The 14358-nt window shown below is 40.3% G+C and overlaps 1 protein-coding gene and 1 long non-coding RNA gene across 4 annotated transcripts in view; one reads left to right on the top strand and one right to left on the bottom strand.

Moving 5' to 3' along the window:
• The window catches only part of Ctnna3 (catenin alpha 3), a 1520222-nt gene that overhangs the window by 826376 nt on the left and 679488 nt on the right, over positions 1-14358 (top strand).
• LOC134483906 (uncharacterized) lies at positions 6015-12750 on the bottom strand. Its single transcript, XR_015645202.1, has 2 exons — positions 12272-12750; positions 6015-6161 (listed from the first exon to the last, which is right to left on the bottom strand). It is a non-coding gene; the product is annotated as an uncharacterized LOC134483906 (long non-coding RNA).

Below are 14358 nucleotides of genomic sequence, written 5' to 3'. Positions count from 1 at the left end.
TAAAATACAAAATAAACAGGCAAACATGGGCTCTATTTTGTATTGGTCAGCTACTTGTGAGGCATGCCTTGGAGTGAAGTTAAACTCAGGAATGTTTTGTTTAGTGAATTAAGAAATGCAAAGCAGCCTAGCTAACTGTACCAGGAGTAATTTGAGGTATTTCCTTCAGCTCTCTTTAGTTATAACAGTACAAATAACCTGGGTAACCTGGGAATGTTGCAATCAACCATTTCCCTTGAAGTTAGGCTCCAGATGTGATGGAACAGTTGTTATGAAGTTCACTCAAATTTAATTTAGCAGCAAAATTTTTGTTGTTATTGATTTTCTCATAAAAGCTAATTTTCTAAGTTTTACAAATTACTCTGGAAAGAAGATTGTTATTTACCTGAATTCTGTTAGATTTAGGGCCATAAGGTCTCAGCCAAATAGAGCATCACCACAGGATGTCTATTCTTGTTCAGGTGAACTTTGACAAGCCACCATTGATCCCAAGAAGGGGACTACATTGACTTCTCTGTAGTGTGGTGGGCACAATATAGCAATGCATCAAAATAGAACTTTAGTGAAGGATAATGAGGTCTGTTCTGCTTTGAAAACTAAGTAAAATTTCCCATCCAACTTTGAATGTTTTTCTCTTGAATTTGAAGAATTGTGATTCAGCTACAGATTACAGAGTGAATGGGGCACTGACTTGTTTCGGCTTGGGAAGATGTGGCCTGAGAAGATGGCTTACTACTTACTGAATAAAGTACTTACAGCAACAATAAGAGCTCAGGAGTGCTGATTCCCAGCCCCTGGGCAAAAGCCTGGTCCTGTGGTGGAGGCAGGTGGAGGAAGTTTGGGGCCAGATGGATCCCAGAGCTCCCTGGTCAGACTCTCTCTCTCTCTCTCTCTCTCTCTCTCTCTCTCTCTCTCTCTCTCTCTCTCTCTCTCTCTCTCTCTCACCATGCATGCATGCATGCACTGAATGAATTTGCAAAAAAGGAAATAAAGGAGGGAGATAGGTAAGAGAGGCAGGGAGAGGTAGGTAAGCACATAGAGTAAACTCTGGTAACTCCCACATGTGCTGGGTTTGGCTTATATGTGCTAATTGAACTGAGCCAAACTGTCTTTTTCTCCCAATTCATTAGCAACATTGTAATTAAGAGAGCACCTTCAGTTCCAGAGGGTAATGACCTTTTAAATTGAACTTGGAATTCAGATTGCTACTGAATTGTAGTGAATTTAAATATTGAATTCAAACACAGAATTTTCTTCTGTTAAACGTGCAATTAGGAATCCAATGTGAATTACCCTAGCAATTTGCTCTCCCTTTATACACAAGGCCTTTCCTGGATTACAGAAGAAAGCATATCTGTTGAGAAATTACCGCTGTTTTTGTTTAGAACTTCATTCATTTATAGCAGTCCCGTGCCCCAAATGAATTTGGTTATATTTTTGGAACCACACAAACATCACAAAAATTACCCAATCAACTTTTGTATTTCCACAGAATCTCTTGTCCTTGGTGTCATAAAAACAGGCACTTGGGTGTAGTCTTAATAAACAAACAGAAGGACCATGGCCAAACTCATTTGATGAGTATTTTTTATTATTTAAAGTTTTCTTATGCAGTTTTGCAAATGTAGAGCATTTGTATTAATTACTCTGTTTCTACCTCCTATGTCCAATTTATAAAGGTTCACCCACAATCAAGCTAGCAAGCTACCACCAATCTCTTTTCCTCCCCACTTTTCTCTTGATCATATCTATGTGTTTTGTTTGTGACTCATTGACTAACCAGGGCTCTCTATTGGGTCTTCAGTTTGCTATCCCTTAGAACCTGATGGGCTTAGTCACAGTCATTATTTTAGAGTCAAAGAACCATAAGCTAATGAAGCTGACAAAATACATTCCAGGATTCCTTGGCTCAAGATAGACATGTAACCGTGGATGTTTGTCCTGACGTAAGTCAAAGCTGAGAACTGCAGGCAGGTTAGTGTCTCAGTCTAATGGTAGCTACAGATTGGATTACTAAGTCCGATGGCTTTGTTCCCTTGCAAATGAAATCCTGCCTACCATTTCTTCATGCAACATTATACTATGAGTAATGAACAGAGAGTGAAACAGACACACACACACACACACACACACACACACACACACACACACACACAGAGAGAGAGAGAGAGAGAGAGAGAGAGAGAGGGAGGAGAGAGGAGAGAGAAGAGAGACAGAGACAGAGACAGAGACAGACAGAAAAAAGACAGAAAAGATGGACAAACAGACACACACACACAGAAAGTGAGATAGAGAACCAGAGACACAGAGAAAATGTATATGTACAGAAATGCTTTGCTCTTACATTTTTACATTTTGTCACATTTGCAGTTACATTTTAGCTAAAAATAGCAAATCCTTTTCATACACAAAATAAATCTATAAACATTTTTGCATCTTACTTTAATTAAGAACTTTATAGTTAAACAAATCCGCATAGTTTACATTTTGTAAACACATCACTCAATCCCTTGGTGTGTATTTATCCCTAGAAGCCTGAGCTGTGGTATTCGCAAATCCTGTTCTCTGCTTGTTCAGTAGAAAATAGGGGAGCTTGTGGCATTAGTTAAATCTACTGCTAAAGTCAATATTAATTATATTCATTAATTAAAAAAGAAAAATTTTCACATTTTAGCTATGTATTACTTCATAAGCTTACCTTGACAACTGCCATTTTTAAAAAGATTATTTCCTGAAAACATTTTCAGTTTTAATATCAAGGACTGAGGCAATGGTGTTATTTTATATTATCATTATTGTCTTCTAAAAATATAGAATAAACATGATTTATGGCTAGAAAAGTGCTATTTTTAAATGAAGCATTTTCTCCATTTTTTCCATATTTATTTTCCCCCTTGACCAGTGTACAATGAACATGTATGATTTTGATGTAACAGATATAGAACAAGTTTCCAAATATCAGCTAAATTTTGTTTAATTTTTGTGAACTTATCTGGTATCACTTTGGTCTTTTCTCGAAGTGAAACTTAATTCTTTTTAATGTTTAGAATTACAATCTCTAAAGCTTTGGATTAGAATGAATTAAGTGTGTACTCTAGTTCTCATTCAGGAACTTCCCTCTTTATATTTTTTCCTAACAAGGTAATTTAGCCTTTGCATAAATAATTTTGGGGACAGAAGAACCAGCATTCTGCTCTGATGCTTGTTTTCATACTTCATATTTCATATCTGATTTCAGCTGCTAGGAAGAGACTCTTACAGAGTGCTACTCCACGCTGACACCCAGGCCTGTGTTTTCACAAAGCTTCCCAATCACCCTTCACAAAAACCTACTTACTGATGTGATTTACGGTTTAGAAAAAGAAGGCTCTGATCACAGTCATGGCACTGTTTGATGGGAGGTAACATGTGCTTATAGCTTTATTACATTTCGTGTGTAGGCTTTTCTCCCAACAAGATGAATATTACATGGTTATATGCAACTCAAAAAAAATCTCTTGTGAGAAGGCTCAGTGGATAAATGCCATGAATCCTTGAACCTCCATGGGACAAACATGGAGGACAGAGAGAACCAATCCTTTAAGCCTGACCAGCACTTGTCTCTTCTCTTACCAATAGGCAAACGAGCTAGTGAATAAGTAAATAAATTTGATTATCAAACTCTGTGACGGGGGATTACCCTATGGCAGAGTTCTTCATGCCAATCCTTGAGGCATTTGAAGTTAACATCCATGTGCTCTCTGTATGTGACCACTTCTCCATGTGCTCTCTGTATGTGGCTACTTCTCCCAGGTGTATTTTATAGGTCCTCCGAGGACCATTCAGCTCTTTGTCTCAGAGCTTCTCATCTCTAAATGTTCTCTGGTTCATTTTTTGATCAAATTGCTCCAAGTGACACTTTCTATAAAATGTAGTGTTCTGGTGGCTAGTTGGGCTAATTAGCATAATATAATAGAGCCCCTCACTTCAAGCGCATGAGTACTTTGTTCATTTCATCCAGTTAGCTTTGAAAAGCCACACTTAAGTATTCATTCGTAATCAGCTTACTATTGGCATAGAATTTTTACGTAGTAATACTTGGTTGAGATATGGGCTTTTGATACTGAAATATATATATTATTTGTAATTTCTTGTTTCAACCTGTGAAATCCCTTGTTTACTCTGATTCTTATGTAGCAAAGTTCCCATGTCATAGTAATTTTGAAAAATCAATATGGCTATCCCTGCAGAAGGGAGCTTCTCCTATAATAACAGAGTGCCAAAGCACTTACCAAGTGTCCTGTGATTCCTTTATGTATGACACAGTGAGGATGTTGACACATGTATTGCACCCATCAAAATTGAATAATGTGCCTAAATCCTCAGGGGACATTCAGAAGAGATTAATCCAGCTATATGTGCTTTGGCTTTTTCTTACACAGTCATAATATTGGTGAAAACATCTTGGTGTAATAGAGCTACTACAAATGAATTACAGATAATTTTCGGCAACATTTCTACTATTAGCTGAAATGGCAAGGATCTTGTGTAGGGCTGTACTTAAGGTAAGAGAGGTAAAAGCAAGCAAGCCACTGACACAGTTTCTCAGAGAAACACACCCACTGATGATGAAAGAAATAAGTTTTGTTATCTGTGTCAAAGTTCACATGTTCTTTCCCATGGATCCAAAACCAGACAAATTAACAATGCACTAATGCCATTTAATTCACTTTAATGATATTAGTATCTACTAAGGTGACTACCTGTCTGGCTTTGTCTGTGAATGTGTCACAGTTTGTAAATGGACAATGTGATTATGTTGGCATGGACTTGCTATTGGATTTTACTTTAAATTTACCTCAGTGGAGATCCATGGGTCTTTTGAGATCACGTACTTGATTTCCCAGAAATGAGGACCTCTCCACAACTTCCATGAGTCTGTTCAAAGTAAACCCATTAACTGAGTTGGGCTCACATCAGTAACCTTATCTGATTGTTGCCTATAGCTTGGCTACCCCGCCACACATCTGATGATTCCTAAATGGGACAGTACATAGACATAAGGCAAATACTACCAGTGAGAGAGGATGAAGACTAAGTCTCTATTTCTCTGACCAGATCTTGGGGTCTTTATGAATATGCGTGTGCCTGTGAATGTTCATGTGTGTGAATAAGAGAGTATGTGTCACTGAATGCATGTCAGAGGATATTCTTTGGTAGTGGTCATCACCTTCTACTTCCTAAAGACAAGGTCTTCTTTATCGTTTTCTGCTGCACCTGTCAGGCTTCCTGGCACATGAGCATGGGAATTCTGTCTCTATCTCCCATTTCCCTACGTTGGTGTGAGGAGTATTGATTGTGCCATCAAGAATCTTCTGCTTTGATCTTCCTATTTCGCCCTTCTAAGTAGGACTGAAGCATCCACATTTTGGTCTTCCTTCTTCTTGAACTAAACCACCAACCAAGGAGTACACATAGAGGGACCAATGGCTCTAGCTGCTTATGAGGCAGAGGATTGTTTTATCTGGCATTGATAGGAGGGGAGCTTCTTCATAGAAGTGGGGTTGGGGTTAGGATGGGATAGGGGGTTTGTGGAGGGGAAATCAGAAAGGGGTATAACATTTTAAATGTAAATAAATGAAATCACCAATAAAAAAATCAGCATTTCCATGTGTCCTAGAGATTCAAACTACACAGAAAGGGCTTTTACCCACTGTCCATTTTCTGAAGCCCAGATTTTCAGATCTGAAATCACAAGGGGGTCTTTATTTCTTCAAACTGTTTACAGTATTCCATACTGTGAGAGCCAATAGTAGGCACGCCATGCACTCATTTGCTTGAGAATAAAACTCCCAATTTTCTTCCAAAGGAATGAGAAGAGACTATTGAGAAAAACACCATTGGCTTAAATAAGCCAATAAGTCACAGTGATTTCATGGATAATTTAAACACCTTATTTTTTGTCTAGTATGCTAAAGGATTTTTCTATTATGTAGATGTACAATTTCCCAGATAGATACACATAGACATAGACATAGTCAGAGGCACTTTGATTATGATTTCTCTTATTGCTAGATAGCTGGTTAGATTTCAGCAAGCTTGGACATTTTTGAGGATGGACCTGCCTCTCACAATTAGCGAATGGAAACCGAAAAGCTGTTACCAGGTTTTGCTGCCCACAACTGCAAAGGAAACAAAGCAGAAAACAGAAGTCAGAGGTGGTGATAACCTCATTCCAGTTCAGGCCTTAGAAAATGGATTAAAGCCTGTCCTTCTAGAAAAATATTTCCTATTTTCCAGAAGAAACAGTTCTCACAGGGGTGAGAAAAATTCTTGGGGTGGTGAATGAAAGACTCTAGTACTTTGACACTCTGTTGTCTAACGTGTCCCCCAACTGATGCTCTGCGCAGGGTGATCTGTAGGGTAGAAGCTGCCTTCCTTTCTCTCTCTCTCTCTCTCTCTCTCTCTCTCTCTCTCTCTTTCTTTCTTTCTCTTCTTTCCTTCCTTCCTTCCTTTATTTCCTTCCTTCTTTCTTTCTTTTTCCTTTCTTCTCTGTATTTATTCACTTGTTTGTTTATAAAATCTGGGTGTTCTATCTCTTGTGTCCCTGTTAACATATTACTTTTCGCAAGTGAAAACTGTTGGAAGAGGGAGAGCGTTCACTGTGGGTCCTTAAGTATATTACAACACGAGGTAGAAATCCACAGGATAGCAAAGGAGAGGGGGCTGGGGCTGTAGGGCTTTGCTGAGTTCCACTCAGGGAAAGCATGCCATCTTTATAAATTCATGTTTATTTTCTCTCTACTTTTAATCTACCGTTGCGTGATTACTGGTCCAAAGAATGGCCCTTGTGGCGAGAGGTGGCTCAGAGGTTAAGGCCTGCGTTGCCCCCGTAGCGGAGTTGGGTGTTTATTCTCAGCACCGACAGCCTCATAACCACATGTAACTCTATCTCCAGGGGGTCTGACATCTCTGGCTTCTTCAGGCATCTTCGTGCACAAACACATACCCACCCAACACATATGTGTACATATTGCTAAAATAGAAGATACATTAAGAAACACAACCACAAAAACAAGAAACAAAAAACTTCTAGGACAAGCAAACAGACAATCAGGTCTGTCAACAACATGGATAGGATAATCACCACAACAAATCCTTCGGCCCTAAGGTCTTTTAGAAGTAATATTAATATATCTAATTATATAGGTTGACAAGGTGGTGTCTTGACCACTGTCCTCTCACCCTGTGAGGCTGTTCTGTCCCTGTTCTTCCTCTGGCCTTTGTCCATGCTCCATTTGGGAGCGCTATACTTTATAACAAACGCACTCTTCTCTGCTGAGCTCCATGTGTCTCACCTGAAGTTTTTCCTTGGTGATCAAAAGGAGGGGCTTCAGAAGGGGCTACAGGGAGACCCCACAGCATCGTTACTTAGCACATTTCTATTCGCTGTATGGGTCTGTGCTAAGAGACTGCAAATTAACTGTATTATTAATTTAAGGAAGACATAATTAGCAAGGTAAATCTTCTGCCAAAGCCCACATAGCATATTCTAACGCCAAATACAAATGAGCTATGATTAGCCTGCTGCTCCCCATTATTAGTGCAGATGAATGGGGTATTCCCTGTGGGTGTGGGATGCACAGCCATGCATGTTCCCAGGGAGTCTTAAGATTATGTGTGACTGGAAAAGAAATTTCCTATCTCAGTTGGCCATGCGCATGCTGTAGTATTAAACTAGTGTGAAAATTCAGGTTGGCTTGGTCCAGTGTCAATGAGTTAAAACAAAGCAAAACAAGGCAACCCCCTCACACACACACACACAAGTTGGATTTGCAAGCAGATCATCTAGTGAGTCAATTAGATTTCTCTGTCAGTCCACAGCAGACAAGTGGTCTGTTCTTGCAAGCATTGCACCATTTGTCCACTGACCCTAGACCAGAATCATGCTAGTGCTTGGCATGGTCACTGAAAAGCACCTTCAGAAACATTTTGACTAGAGGGAATATAGGAAGAGGTGACTCGTTAATGAAGCAAATTCCTGTTGAGTAATTTCATTCTGCTTCTTCCACTTCTAGCATAGCACAAAGAGAGGAACGTGAGAAGTAAGGAGAAAAGCCTTCAAATGAATATTTCTAGACTGGTTTGTAAGACTGCTCCTCCTGAAAATCCAGTTCTTTTTTGTTTGTTTGTTTTTGTTTTTCTGATTTCATTTATCAGTCCTACTACTTCCCTGACTAGGTTTTATAATACAAGCTGGTGTTTGGCTTGGTGCCTGCTTCCACCCCTCCTTGCCTTATTCTCTTTACAGCCTTTGTTCCTCATAGGAATGATGACCCTTGAAACTAGGGATCCAGACTATGTAGAGCAAAACCCATTGTTTGCAATGAGTAGTAAGGGACAACACAGGCTATTAACTTACACTGCTGTATGCTTGTATCCATTCAAGGGTGCTATACACATGCCATGACTCATGACCAGGGCCACCATCACTGTCCCTTTGGGATCCATTTTATCGATCAGGAACAAGTAAGCAAGATGGCTATAGACCATCATGTGCAGTGAACTGATATTTAAGATGTTTTGGATGGCCTTCCTCTTTCCTAATCATCCCTCATGGCTATAAGACGAAGTGCTGAAGGCTACTAGACACACAGAGGTATAATCTTGTGTATCAGCTGTAATGGCATTGCTTCTGTCTGTAGAAGACTGCAGCATTTGGAAAGATGGGGCATTGTAAAAGGTGGTAGAGGAGCATGGCAGCTGTGAATGGAAAAAAAGCCAAACCAAACCAAAATACAACAGAAAGAGAGAAAAGTGTAGGCAGAGAAGTGGAGAGACAAAATGTGAGTCTAGATTGGTAATTATAGAATGTTTGCTTTAAAAAGTATATAAATTTTTGGATGAGAGTATCTAAGAACATAGTAGAAATATTAGTCCCAGCCCTACCAACCACTGTTGTTAACTATAATCTCTCATGTTTAGCACCCCATGGACATATTTTGTTAAAAATCACTAACTCTTTGGGGCCTCTTTAAGGAGTGTGAATAAATTTACTATTATGGGCATGGGGTTGTTTAGAAGTTGTTGTTGTTGTTGAGGACAAAAAAGACAGAATTAAACGTGTATTCTAGGGAAATGGATGCAAATTGAGAAATGAGATGTTCTGTCAGAATGGCTTGTTCAAGACTTAAAGAGTGGTCCAACTGAGGATGGTTAAGGAGGAGAAATACTTGACCCCAAAGACATGATCAGAAACCAGCAAGTATTGTGGAAAGGACACTATGACATTTAAAATCTATGTAAAAATCATCACTATATAATGCCTTCCTCATTAGAAAAAATAAAAATGATAATGAAAAAGGTTACAGAGATCCATGGCAAGTTGGATTTCAGAAACACTTTACAACTTTAATAGGGTGAATGTACAGATATCTTTCTGGGAACTAAACATAAGACTTTATAATTAGAGGCAATGATGGAGCTAATGGCCTAGATTTATGCTTTACTTATGAGACTAGATGCTATTCAGGAGAAAATATAGAAAGAAAAGAAGCACTTGGGGACAAAACCTTGAAGAGTACTTCCTAAAGGTCAAGGGCCCAGAACACAATAAGGAACAATTAGAGATCGGAGAGCCTACAGTTTAGGTGCTCTAGGAAGCCTGTTCCCAATCAGAGGTGCCTTGATGCTCATGGAGGGCATGGGTCAGCGGTAAAGCTCTTTGATGATTCTGGCATCAGGAAGGTACAGTCATCAGCTTTGGTGATTGGGCAGCATGTTTGATGGATGACAAGAGCAGGGTAAAGAGAAGTTTCATTAGATGAATTCTGTTCATTCACCCATGCAACAGAGATTTATCTCATGCCTTATATCCATAGTATACATGGGCCCCGGGTAAAAACACAGGAAATCAGCCAGTCCTTCCTTAACTAACATTGCAATTCAGAAGACGGAAAGCTACAGATGAAGAAAGGTGGTTCCTGATTTTAGGAGATTTGGGTCTGGATGTTTTATGTTGGAGATATATTTTAGGTTTAATTCATGCATCATTGCTTACAACCCCTTCTCCAAGGCAGGACATACAAAATAAAAATTCCGTTAAGTCACAGAAGTGCCCATCTTTCTTTTGGAGCAGGGCAACAGGAAATTCTTTGAAATATCTTGTGCGATAACATCACGGGGCCTCCTGCTCTGGAGTTCTACCACGTATCGAGGAATAAAGGAAACTACATAGTGAGCCCAAGAAGAAACTGAAAAGGAGGGTTTGCTGAGCTTTCTACCTACTGTTAGCCTTATATTTCTGACCCTTTTGTATTTTCCTGACCCTTATTTATTTTCTCATTCATTTTCTTGTGTCTCTCTCTTTCTTTCCCCCTCCCCATTCTTTCTGTGTGTGCACACACTCCAGCATATTGTGTGTGTGTGTGTGTGTGTGTGTGTGTGTGTGTGTTTACATTGTGTGGGCACATGGTTACATATGAAAAACTGAGTTTTATGTTGGGAACTATTCTCTCTTGGGCTTCTACTTCATTCATTGATGGAATATCTCCCTGTCAAAGCCAGAGATCAGCAATAAGGATATTACCATTGTTGAGTTTATTCTGTGGATCTCAATTCCCACCTCCCAAGGCTGGATTATAGATGGATTAATATCCATTTATAATCCAGCCTTTTATGTGTGCTCCAGGGATCGGAATCTGGTCCTCATATTCCTGGGGGAAACCACTCTACTCTCCCAGCCATTCCCAGAGCCCGGCAGTCCCATTGTTGTCCATGCTTCAAGTATGCTCCTGTAGTGAGTCCCCATAAAAGCTTAATTGTCAGGCTCTGAGGAAACTTTCAGGGCAGCAAAAGACATAGAGAGGCACACAGGAAGGCTAGTCACAATCCATCATGAGCTAGGAGAACGAGTCCCTAGATTCCACTGGGACAGACTTTCAAGACCTTCTGGACTTTACCTGGTGTACCTCTCTACTCACTTGATTATTAATTTTTATCCTTTAAAATGCTTCTTTTTACAACCTATAAAATCATGTAAGTGAGTTTTGTGAGTAGAGCTGGTAAACTAATTGAGCCTCCACGGGGAGGTGTAGTAGCTTATTTCCTTAGCTGGCCAGTCAGAAGTGACATAGGCTGCATCTGTACTTAGTGTCATATGCTGGGGGCAGTCTTCCAGGAATGAGCTGTCTGCCCAATACTGTCTCTAGGAAATGGAGGGTAAGGAGGCAGAACCTATTACATATAAGTCTATTGAGTCCCGCAAAGGCTGAGTGTGCTCTGACCACCATTAACCAAGAATGACATTGGCTAAAGCAATGGTTCTCAAACTTTCTAATGATGCGACCCTTTAATACAGTTATTCATGTTAGGATAAGCCCAACCATAAAATTATTTTCATTGCTACTTCATAACTGTAAGTTTGCTAGTGTCATGAATTATAATATAAATATTGATATGTAAGCCCTGAGTAAGGGTCTTTTAACTCCCAAAGGGGTGTGGACCCACAGGTTAAGAACCACTGGGCTAGTGTGTCATTAAAACTTTGAAAGCTAGATAAAAGTCAGGGAAAACAAGGAAACTGTCCAAAGGCCAGAAAAAAGTAGGTTTCACATTTTGATGTCTTTAGGGGGAAAAACTTGTAAGAATATTTTTCCATAAAGATGCAAAATACCAGGCATTCAAGAATGGTCAGTTGAACCATAATTAACAATAGATATCTGATTAATTGACAATATAATGCACGTATATGGGGATTAAAAACTCAACTGCCAAAGAAATATTTTGACACATGAAGTTAGGCTTCTGGTGTATCAATTCTAGACTAGAAGGCTGATACTGTACCTACTTATTTGATATAAAAATTAGGTGACTTGTTTTTTGGATGGGATAAAGGAACTAAACACAGCTTTAAAGTCTCTCCCTGTAACTAGAAAGTGGGATAGTATTTAAGTGAAGACATTTGTCTTATATACAATAGATTACTGTTTTAGGACAGTTTTCTCTGGGAAGAAGATGAAGTAAGGAAAAAGAACAGGTTTGCATACACTCAGGGTTTCTGGAGGTGAATAAGAAACAGAGCACATGAACACTTGACAGAAGACCTGGGTTCTAGAATGATGGTGACTGAGGAGAGTCACTGAACAGACTGGTTGTTAAAGATCAAATTAGACAAGGAGGCTTGAAATCTAGAAAACCGTAAGAGACCCAACCTAACACTTGACAAGCAGTCTAAACAAAACCAAGAGAATGCACACACATTATGGAAGGAGAGTTAGTAATGAGCACATACAATAAAGGCCAAGCAGTCCCGTGCTGTCCATCAGAGCACTGGAGAACCCAGTATCATCCCAGTCTATAAAGCTGGATCCCTCCGAGGTTCCTCGGTAATGATGAGGCCCAGTAGGATTCCTGGAGAGCTGGTGCTCTTTGTGGAAGAAGCAGGCTCGGGTATGAACAGCATCACCAGTACCAGTAGCACAGATGTCCTCACCAGCAAGAAGCAAAAGCTGGGGCTGCTGGAATAGCTCAGTGATTGAAAGCTCTTGGCTGCCAAGCTAATGACCTCAGTTTGATCGCCCAGGACACACCTGGTCACAGGAGACAACCAGCTTCTGAATGTTGTCCACTGACATCCACATGAGTACCAGGGCACCTGTCACATGCACAGGCAAATTAATGTAATTTTAGAAAGAGCAAAGGCAGGGCAGAAGCAGAATGAATGTTAGTTTTTACTTGGATCTTTTACATCTGGGCAGCTACCTGAAGGTTCTAGAAGACAGCAAGCCCTCTAGAAGATAAACAAGCCCTATCAGACGATTCCACATTCTAGTTGGTGACTAAGATGAGCCATCGCAGGCTGCTAGGGAAACCAAGGCACTCTTCCCAGGTTCTGAAACCCCCATCTCAGTCAAAGTACAGCTCAGTTCCAAGTTCTGCCAATACTCTAGCTGTACTTCCCAGACAAAGGCTGAATCAGGGAGAATTACCTAGGACCCGCAGTGGATGTGGGTTTACACAGAGCACACAGGCAAAGGCACCTCAGGTAGATTGGGAAAGAGACAGACTCAGCAGGGGAGAGCTGGGATGAGACACAGGGGAACTGAAGAGACGGAAATAAGAATGAGGGAAATGATAGAAAGAAGGATTCAATAAGCCCCCAGAAAACAATCTGCTCACCAAACTTTTATTTTTTTATTTTTTCAGCTCTGAGGGGAAAAATATCAGATGCTCACTATATATAATGTTAACTCGACAAACCGGCTTGTCCACATGAAGTCTGTTTCCCATCTGATTTCTTTTTGTTTCATGGGAAGACTGTTATTGCAAAGATAAATTGAAGTGTTCACATGGGGCGCTGAGATTAGGAACTCTGAAGAGACATACACAAATATTCCATTTGAACGAAGAGAGAACTGTGAACACTTTTCCCTCTGGGTCTGAGCAGAGGAGCTAAGGTGGAAGCTTACAGACTAGTGAGTCCTCAGACAGGAGCCTTCTTGGGGGCAACTTCTGTGGCTTTGTCTTGAATAGTCAATGTCTTAGGGTTTTATTGCTATTAAGAGACACCATGACCAAGGCAACTCTTGTATAGAAAAACATTTAATTGGGGCTGCCTTACAGTTCATTTGTTTAGTCCATTTTCATCCTGTCGGGAAGCATGGTGGCATGCAGGCAGACGTGGTGTTGGAGAGGTAGCTGAGAGTTCTGCATCCAGATCCCCAGGCAGCAGGAAGAGAAGTGAGCCACTGTCCTAGCTTGAACATCTGAGACCTCAAAGCCCAACCCCCTAGTGACACACCACCTCCAACAAAGCCACACCTACTTCAACAAGGCTACAGCCCTTAATAGTGCCACTCCCTATGAGACTATGGGAGTCATTTTTTTTTTTTATCCAAAGTACCACAGTTATCTTTTCTGAGTCCAAAAGGCATCTTGGGCTCTGGGGGCATATTTGAAAGCAACAGCAAAAAGAGAAAATTATCTTCTACTAATAATGATAGGAGTCAGGGTCTCTACCAAGTACCCCAAACAATAACACAATTGCCATCAGTAACACCGGCCCCACCTCTCATCACTAGGTATCTGGAAGGATTGCTCTGGCAGCTTGTGTGGTTTTTGTTTCATTTTACTATTTGATGCTACATTGTCTCACCCTAGGCTGACCTTGACCTCACTGTGTAGCTAAAAATGACATTGAACTCTGCTCCTCTTGCCTAGGCCTCCCAAGTGTTCGGATTACAGCTCTGCCTCATCATGCTTGATGTATTCAGTGTTGAGAGCCCAACCCATGGCCTCCCACACAGCAGGCCAGTAGTATATTCTCAGCTCACGCAGTTGATCTTGTATCTCACTAATTAAAGGGTTGTACTCTGTTTA

This window comes from Rattus norvegicus, chromosome 20, assembly GCF_021556685.1.
Source record: "Rattus norvegicus strain SHRSP/BbbUtx chromosome 20, alternate assembly SHRSP_T2T, whole genome shotgun sequence".
Classification (NCBI taxonomy): domain Eukaryota; kingdom Metazoa; phylum Chordata; class Mammalia; order Rodentia; family Muridae; genus Rattus; species Rattus norvegicus.
The sequence above is the reverse complement of the archived record's forward strand: the minus strand, read 5'-3'. Positions and strand labels throughout refer to the sequence as shown.